At 41.1% G+C, this 9,069-nt stretch overlaps 1 non-coding gene across 1 annotated transcript; it reads right to left on the bottom strand.

The window, feature by feature from the left end:
• Positions 1 to 4,465: 4,465 nt before the first annotated feature.
• On the bottom strand, positions 4,466 to 4,572 carry LOC127742011 (small nucleolar RNA R71). Its single transcript, XR_008003198.1, has one exon. It is a non-coding gene; the product is annotated as a small nucleolar RNA R71 (small nucleolar RNA).
• Positions 4,573 to 9,069: the final 4,497 nt, after the last annotated feature.

Here is a 9,069-nt window from a genome sequence, read left to right as displayed (position 1 = left end):
TTGGCCGAGCTCTTTGAGAAGAGGTCGGGCATTTTGGCCGAGCTCTTTGAGAAGAGGTCGGGCATTTTGGCCGAGCTCTTTGAGAAGAGGTCGGGCATTTTGGCCGAGCTCTTTGAGAAGAGGTCGGGCATTTTGGCCGAGCTCTTTGAGAAGAGGTCGGGCATTTTGGCCGAGCTCTTTGAGAAGAGGTCGGTCAGCTTGTCGCTAAGCATCCCGGGTCGGACAGCTTGACCCAGGGTATGAACAGGTACCTTCTGTTTTTATTTAGAATTCTTCACTCTAGAAGGAGGTTGAATTCATGAATGCTTGTGTGAGCCTCGAAAGGGGAATCACTTGCATTAGAACTGGAGCTCTATCCTTCACTACTCTCTTGATCAACACCATTCGAGAGGAATTGAGATCTTGAGAGTTAGTATATCTTTTGGATGAGAGATTTGTACTTAACCTCTTCTCATGACAATTAGATAAAGGAATTGGCAAGATTGATTGTGATTTGAGAGATTGAATTGCTAAGGAATTAGGATCCAATCAATTTCAATCCGCCATAGATCTACTAGATGATTGAGAAAGGAGTTAAGACCCAATTGATTCATGAAGGATTATAGTATCTCCAATCCCTGATGAATCACTTTCTTTGAATTTCTTTCACTTTAATTTATCTGCACTTACTGCAAGTTACATTTATTAGTCCTACTTAATTCCCAATATCCAAATCCTTTTATTATTCATGCAATTCAAGTTCGCTTGCTATTTAGTATTCCTGCAATCCTTTTCTTGCACTTTAAGGTTCAGTACTTTTAATTTCTTGCACCTTAAATTTTAATCACATTTAGTTTTCTGCCATTTACTCCCTGCCAATTTACTTTCAACAATTTAAATTCCTTGTCACTTACTTTCTGTTAAAACAATTCCACTCAATTCATCAATATTCGCTTAACTAAATTCATTACCTAACTAAAGTTGCTTAATCCTTCAATCCCTGTGGGGTCGACCTCACTCTTGTGAGTTATTATTACTTGACGTGAGCCGGTACACTTGCCAATTAGATTGTGTGGAAATCCAGTTTTCCCTCATCAGCAGGCGCTTCGGATTCTACCCATTGTAAAACATTCCCGACCAGTCTGACTAAAGCAACTATGAAGTGGTTCGACACCTTACCTCCCAGATCGGTAATCAGCTTTGACGACCTATCCCAAAAGTTCCTGACTAGGTTCTCCATTCAGAAGGATAAGCCAAAACATGCACCAAGCTTGCTAGGAGTTAAACAAGAGGTCGGAAAAACTCTCTGTGACTATATGGAAAGGTTCAATAAGGCATGCCTAGAAATCCCAATCCTACCCACTGAAGCTATAATTATGGGATTAGTCAAAGGTCTCAAAGAAGGCCCATTTTCCCAATCAATTTCCAAGTGACATCTAGGTTTTCTAAATGAAATTACAGAAAGGGCGGAAGTCAGACAAAGTACTGTGAATACCACAAGCTCTACGGACATTTTACCAACGACTACTATGACTTAAAAAAAGTCATAAAAAAGGCTGGTAAGAGAAGGCCAGATAGATAAATACCTAGCTAATAGATCGGACGATCCAAAAAAAGAAGGAAGGGCAAAGAGGAGGGATGACAAGAATGTCCACCTTAGATCCCCAGAGCGATATGTACATGTGATCAACGGGGGGTTCACTAAGGGAGGAATGTCAAATTCATCCTGAAAAAGGCACCTTAAGGAGGTCTACCAAGTCGGGAAGGGAATTAAACCACCCGACCTGCTAACCATCTCATCCACCAAGGAGGACGTCGAAGGGATAATACTTGGACACGATTACTCGGTCGTAATAACGATGATCTTGGCAAACGCCAACCTCCACAGAACTCTGATCGACCAGGGGAATGATGACTTGCATCCTTTACCCTTTTTACCTATCTAAAATGACCATAAAAAGAACACATATTCATTGTTTCAATGCAATTTCATGAATCAAATGATAAATATTATGGTATATTGCTTTGAAAGGGGTTTATGTTGAATTTCAGGTAAAAAGAGCAACAAAAAGGGAAGAACACAACAAGTAAATCTGGGTGTGTGAAGTGGGCGTGCCATTTAGAATAAATGCCATGAAAATAAGTGGGCATGGCATGCCAGTACCATAGCGGGGCACGCCAGAAATGAATTCCAGAGAGCAATGTTGAAGGCAACAAAGGGGGCGTGGCACACCATACTGGGCATGGCATGCCAAGTCCATCACACACCACGGGCGTGTCACTTGAAAAGTTGGGCATAGCACGCCAGTTCATCAATCAGAAAGGGACATCACTTGGGCGTGCCACTTGGTATCAAGGCGTGGCACGCCAGTTCAAGTTTCCAGAAAGGAAGTGAAGACACAAATACTTAGCCGTGCCACTTGGTGTCAAAGGCGTGGCACGCCAGGTATCATCCTCACTTGGCCGTGTCACTTTGGTCCCAGGCATGGCACGCCAACACTAAAGAAGAATAAGCACCAAAGCTGGGTGTGCCACTTGAGGTCAAAGGCGTGGCATGCCAACTCTCATTTGTTACCTGGGCGTGCCACTTGAATACTGGGTGTGGCACGCCAGCTATTGGAGTAAGGAAGAATGTTGGGCATGGCACGCCACATATTGGGCGTAGCACGCCAGTTGTGTTTTCCAGAGAAGTGAAGGAAGCATGCACAATGGGCGTGGCATGCCAGACCCTTGGCGTGGCACGCCAATTATGTTTTCCAGAAACATGAAGAAGCCTGCATCTCGGGTACTTTTCTCTAAGCTATGAGTATCTAAACTCTCTCTCATTGGGAGAGGGAGCTCTGTTGTACTTGATGGATTAATGATAGTGAATTTCTTCTTCTCTTCATCTTCTCTTTGATTTGCTAGAAGGAATTTCGTTCTTCATGCTAGTGTTCAATCATCTTGGGAAAGAGGTTGAATGCAAAATGGGTTTCATATGAACCTTGGAAAAGGAAACATGAAACCATGCTTGAAATTCCTTCTCACACTTGAGTAGAATCTAGGTTTTGGGATTGGATATGGTGACATATAATCCACCCATTATTTGGACCTATGATGATGTGTGGTATAATCGGGACCAAGCATATCTCTCTTCATGAGCAATTAGACTAAGGAATTGGCTAGTTAACAAGATTTGAGAGATTGAGTTACCAAGGGATTGGGACTTAATCAATCATGATTTCCAAGAGGTCAATGAGTTGCATGATTGAAGATGAGATAAACTGAATTTAATCCAAAGAGATCAACATCTCCTAATCCCAATGAATTCCCTATTCTTATCTTCCACATTCTTTATAGCTTTCTTTTACATTCTACTAATTCCCCATTTCCATTTACTATTCAGTCATTTATACTCCTGTTCTTTACATTCTTGCCATCTATACTTCTGCACTTTATTGCTTTCCTTTACTTTCATGTTCTTTATAATTCTGTAATTTTATTTTCAGTACTCAATACTCTCTACCTGATTAGCTTGACTAATTAACTCATTAGCTAACACTGCTCAATTGATCAATATCTGTGGATACGATCCTACTCCTTGTGGGTTATTACTTGACGATAATTTAGTGCGCTTTCCAAAGAACAGATTCATTATATTATGTGGGTAGTGAAATCCAGTCATCAAGTTTTATGGCGCCGTTGCCGGGGATTGATTTGAATTGACAGTGATCAAGTGGATGAACAATTAGATTAAGCAATTCTTTTATCTTTGTTAGTTCTTTTATTCCATTAGTTTTATTTTAATTTTTTTCACTGGTAACATACTGGCATTAACAAGAGCACACTAACTGTTTGTTATTTTACATCAATTAGTTTGGCTTACCCACCCTTCTTCCTAAAGGTGTTAACATTCTTTCTTTCGTGAGCTTGTTTTGTGTATGGCAGGGAGATGAGGAGTTGACATCTCCTACGACTCTAAACCCGAAAGGACATTCTTAAGATTGAGAAGAGAAGCAGTGGCAAGAGGCAAAAGAGTGGTGGGTGAAGAAGAAGAAGAAAATCCAACCCAGACCATGGAAGGAAAAACACACAACCACCATGAAGAAGCTGTTGGCAACAATCATGCTCCACAAGAAAGGAGGGTGCTAGGCTCCTACATAAACCCCAATCCTAGGAATTGTGGGAGTAGCATCGTGAGACCCAATATACATGCCAACAATTTTGAGCTTAAGGCACAACTCATCACTCTAGTTCAGAATAATTGTTCCTTTGGAGAAAATGCACAATAGGACCCTAATCAACATTTGACTACATTTCTGAGGATTTGTGACATAGTAAAATCAAATGGTGTTTATCCGGACACTTACAAACTACTCTTGTTTCCCTTCTCTCTTAGGGACAATGCATCAAAGTGGCTGGAATCATTTTCCAAGGAAAGCCTCATGACCTAGAACATGTTGTTAACAAGTTCCTAGCAAGGTTTTACCCTCGACAGAGAATTAATAGACTAAGAGCTGAGGTCCAGACTTTTAGATAGCAAGATGGGGAGACCCTCTATGAAGCCTGGGAGAGATACAAAGATTTGACAAGGAAATGTCCCCCAGATATATTTAACGAGTGGGTGCAACTACACATCTTCTATGAAGGGCTGTCTTATGACTCTAAAAAGGCTCTAGACCACTCCTCCAGAGGCTTCCTCAACAAGAAAAAAACCATTGAGGAGGCCATATATATCATTGAAACTGTTACCGATAATGAGTACTTCTATGCCTCTGAAAGGACTCAAAAGAGATGAGGAGTAATGGAACTCAATTCCATGGATGCCTTGTTAGCACAAAACAAAGTGATCACAGCTCAATTAGTAGCTTTAACCAAGCAAATAGAGAAGAATCAAGTCTCAGCTGTCCATGCTCAAGAACCTCCACAAGAGGAAGAGAACCCACCAACTGAAGGTGAATGGGAGTAAGCCAACTATGTGAACGATTCCTCTAGACCTCCATACAACTCAGGAGGAAGGAACCACCCAAATTTTGGGTGGGGGAACCAGCAAAACCACAATCAAGAACACAAGCCTTACCACTCTAACCAATACAATAACCACAACACCAACCATCAATCAAGCAGCAACAGACCCTACCACATCCCACAAAATGCACCCTACCAGTCCACCCAACAATAATACAACAACCACCCTCAAGATACCTCACCCCCATTTACACAACCAAGTGACCTCAACAGTAATCTTGTAAGATTAGAAGCTGCTATAGCACAACTAACAGGGACTATCTCCACAATATCAGAAAGACAAATACAAGCTGACAAGAAGATGGATGCAATCCAAGAGGAAGCCAGATCCAACATAAAGAATCAAGGTGCAGCAATCTCGAAATTGGAAGCACAACTAGGAAGCCTGTCTAAGTAGATACCAATGGCCACACATACATTCCTCAGTGACACTATGGCCAACCCAAGAGGGGAGTGCAAGGCCATCACACTAAGGAGTAGAAAGGTGATAAACGAAGCATCCTCAAGCCATAATGAGCAGGAAGAAGATGCTGCCAGTGGGTCAGAAAACAAGAAGGAAGAAGAGACACCTGAGCCACCCCTACCAAAACAAGTCCTCAAGCCTTATGTGCCTAAAGCACCCTATCCACAAAGGTTGAGAAAAGATGGAAAGGACAGCTAGTTCTCTAGGTTTTTTGAGATCTTCAAGAAGCTTCAAATCAACATTTCCTTTGCTGAGGCACTAGAGTAAATCCCGCTCTATGCCAAGTTCTTGAAGGAACTTATGACAAGGAAGAGAAACTGGGGTGAGAAAGAAACTGTGGTACTCACCGAAGAGTGCAGCGCTATAATACAAAAAGAAGCTCCCCCAGAAATTGAAAGACACTGGGAGCTTCCAAATTCCCTGCATCATAGGAGACATAAGTATTGAGAAGGCACTATGTGATCTCAGAGCTAGCATAAACCTCATGTCTTTGGCCATGATGAAAAGAATGAGGATTGAAAAGGCCAAACCAGCAAGAATGGCACTTTCATTGGCTGAGAGAACATTTAAATTTCCTTATGGTGTGGTGGAAGATCTATTGGTAAAAGTGGGGAGTTTATCTTCCCTGCTGATTTTGTTATGCTCGATATGGAGGAAGAGGCCAGCACATCATTCATCCTAGGAAGGCCATTCTTAGCTACTATTGGAGCCATAATTGATGTTCAGAATGGAGAGGTAGTCTTAAGATTACATCAAGAGAAGATGGTCTTCAATATCTTCAAGGCAATGAGCTACCCCAAGGAATCCATTGGTGAATGCATGATGGTGGATACAATTGAAAATCTAGTTCAAGAAGTCCTAGAGGAAGAACAATGTGAAGAAATCAAAGAGCAAGATCAACAAGCCTCATGTGGTGAGCTACCACTGGAGACTATGGACGAACCAATCATGATGGACAAAACAAGTAAAATGGAAGTGGATGCACCAAAGTTAGAGCTGAAAACTCTGCCTCCAAGATTGAAATATGCTTACTTGGGTGACAACAACACATACCCAGTGATCATCAATTCAAGCTTGAATGAGGAACAACAAGAAGAGCTAATCCAAGTGCTAAAACAACACAAAGATGCTATAGGGTGGACACTTGCAGATCTAAAGGGAATCTATCCTTCAATGTGCATGCACAAAATTCTACTTGAGGAAGGTGGAAATCCCTCAAGACAACAACAGAGAAAGCTAAACCCTACAATAAATGAAGTAGTCCAGAAAGAAGTGTTGAAACTATGGCAAGCAGGGGTGATTTACGCTATCTCAGATAGCCCTTGGGTGAGCCCTGTCCAAGTAGTTCCTAAGAAGGGAAGGATCACTGTTGTACCAACTGAGAAGAATGAATTAATACCAACAAGAACAGTGACTGGCTGGCGCATGTGCATACATTATAGAAAGCTCAATGAAGCCACTAGGAAGGATCACTTCCCCCTACCTTTCATGGACCAGATGCTAGAAAGACTTGCAGGACATAAGTACTACTGCTTCTTGGATGGTTATTCTGACTACAATCAGATTGTAGTAGATCCCAAAGACCAAGAAAAGACTTCCTTTACTTGTCCTTATGGTGTTTTTGCTTATAGGAGAATGCCCTTTCAATTGTGCAATGCACCTGCAACATTCTAAAGGTGCATGCTCTCCATATTCTCTGATATGATTGAAAGATTCATAGAAGTGTTTATGGATGATTTTTCTGTATTTGGAGATTCATTTTCTAAGTGCTTGCACCACCTTGCTCTGGTGTTGAGGAGATGTCAAGAAACCAACCTGGTTCTAAACTAGAAAAAGTGTCATTTCATGGTCACTGAAGGGGTGGTTCCTGGACATAAGATCTCCAAAAAAGGCATTAAGGTGGACGGGGCCAAGGTGGAGGTAATTGAAAAATTACCCCCACCTTGCAATGTCAAGGCAATTAGAAGCTTTTTAGGGCATGCTGGTTTTTGCAGAAGATTTATCAAAGATTTCTCAAAAATTGCTAAGCCCTTAAGTAATCTACTTGCTTCTGATACACCTTTCATATTTGATCAAGAATGCATGCTAGCTTTTGAAAATTTGAAAAAGAAGCTTTCCTCAGCCCCTATCATTACTCCACTTGATTAGAATCTGCCCTTTGAACTGATGTGTGATGCATCAGACTTTGCAATTGGGGCAGTATTGGGAAAGAGGAAAGATAACTTGGTGCATGTCATATACTATACCAGTAAGGTCCTTAGCGAAAATCAAAAGAATTACACCACCACTGAAAAGGAATTTTTGGCAATAGTATTTGCATTTGATATGTTTAGATCATATCTCATTGGTTCTAAAGTCATTGTTTTTACTGACCATATAGCTCTTAAGTATCTACTGACCAAGAAGAATCTAAGCCTAGGTTGATAAGGTGGATCTTGCTACTTCAAGAGTTCAACATAGAGATTAAGGACAAAAGCGGAGCAGAGAACAAAGTGGCTGACCACTTGTCCAGAATACCAATTGAAGGAGATGAAGAACACATTCATGCAGTAAATGGGAGTTTTCCTAATGAGCAGTTGATGATGATTCAAGAAAGCCCTTGGTTTGCTGATATAGCCAACTTCAAGGCTATTGGGGAGCTACCCTCCAACATCAACAAGTACATGAGGAGAAAACTAATCAATGATGCTAAACACTACATCTGGGATGAGCCCTACTTGTTTAAAAAGGGTGTTGATGGAATCTTGATAAGGTGTATTTCACATGAGGAAGGGCAGGAAGTGTTGTGGCAATGCCATGGATCCACGTATGGAGGCCATTTTAGTGGAGATAGAACTACAACCAAGGTGCTACAATGTGGGTTCTTTTGGCCAACAATATTCAAAGATGCAAAGGAATTAGTGTCAAGATGCAATGAATGCCAAAGGACTGGCAATTTACCCAAAAAAAAAGAGATGCCACAAAGGTTCATCATGGAGCTGGAGTTATTTGATGTATGAAGGATTGATTTTATGGGACCATTCCCATCCTCCAACTCAAACAACTATATATTGGTGGCTATAAATTATGTGTCAAAGTGGGTAGAAGCCATAGCCACATCAACAAATGACAACAAGATCGTGATAAGCTTCTTGAGAAAAAATATCTTCAGCCGATTTGGAGTTCCTAGAGCCTTTATTAGTGATGGAAGGACACATTTCTGCAACAAACTTAAAAGAATCCTTGAAAGGACTATTGGTAACTCAAGAAAAAAATGGTGCAAAAGACTGGATGATGCACTATGGGCTTATAGGACAGCCTTCAAAACACCCATTGGTATGTCTCCATACCAATTGGTGTTTGAAAAGGCTTGTCACCTACTAGTAGAACTTGAACACAGAGCATTTTGGTCTCTAAAGATACTGAACTATGATAATCAAGCTGCTGGGGAAAGGTGGCTACTACAACTCAATGAGCTGGAAGAATTTAGAAATCAAGCTTATGAGAATGCCAAGATTTACAAGGAAAACACAAAGAAGTGGCATGATCAGAGGCTAGCAAAAAGAGAGTTTGTAGAAGGTCAAAAAGTGTTGTTGTACAATTCAAGGCCCACGTTCTTCTCAGGAAAACTAAAGTCAAGG

This window comes from Arachis duranensis, chromosome 9, assembly GCF_000817695.3.
Source record: "Arachis duranensis cultivar V14167 chromosome 9, aradu.V14167.gnm2.J7QH, whole genome shotgun sequence".
Taxonomy (NCBI): Eukaryota; Viridiplantae; Streptophyta; class Magnoliopsida; order Fabales; family Fabaceae; genus Arachis; species Arachis duranensis.
Note: the sequence above shows the minus strand (reverse complement) of the source record. Positions and strands in the feature narration are given on the sequence as shown.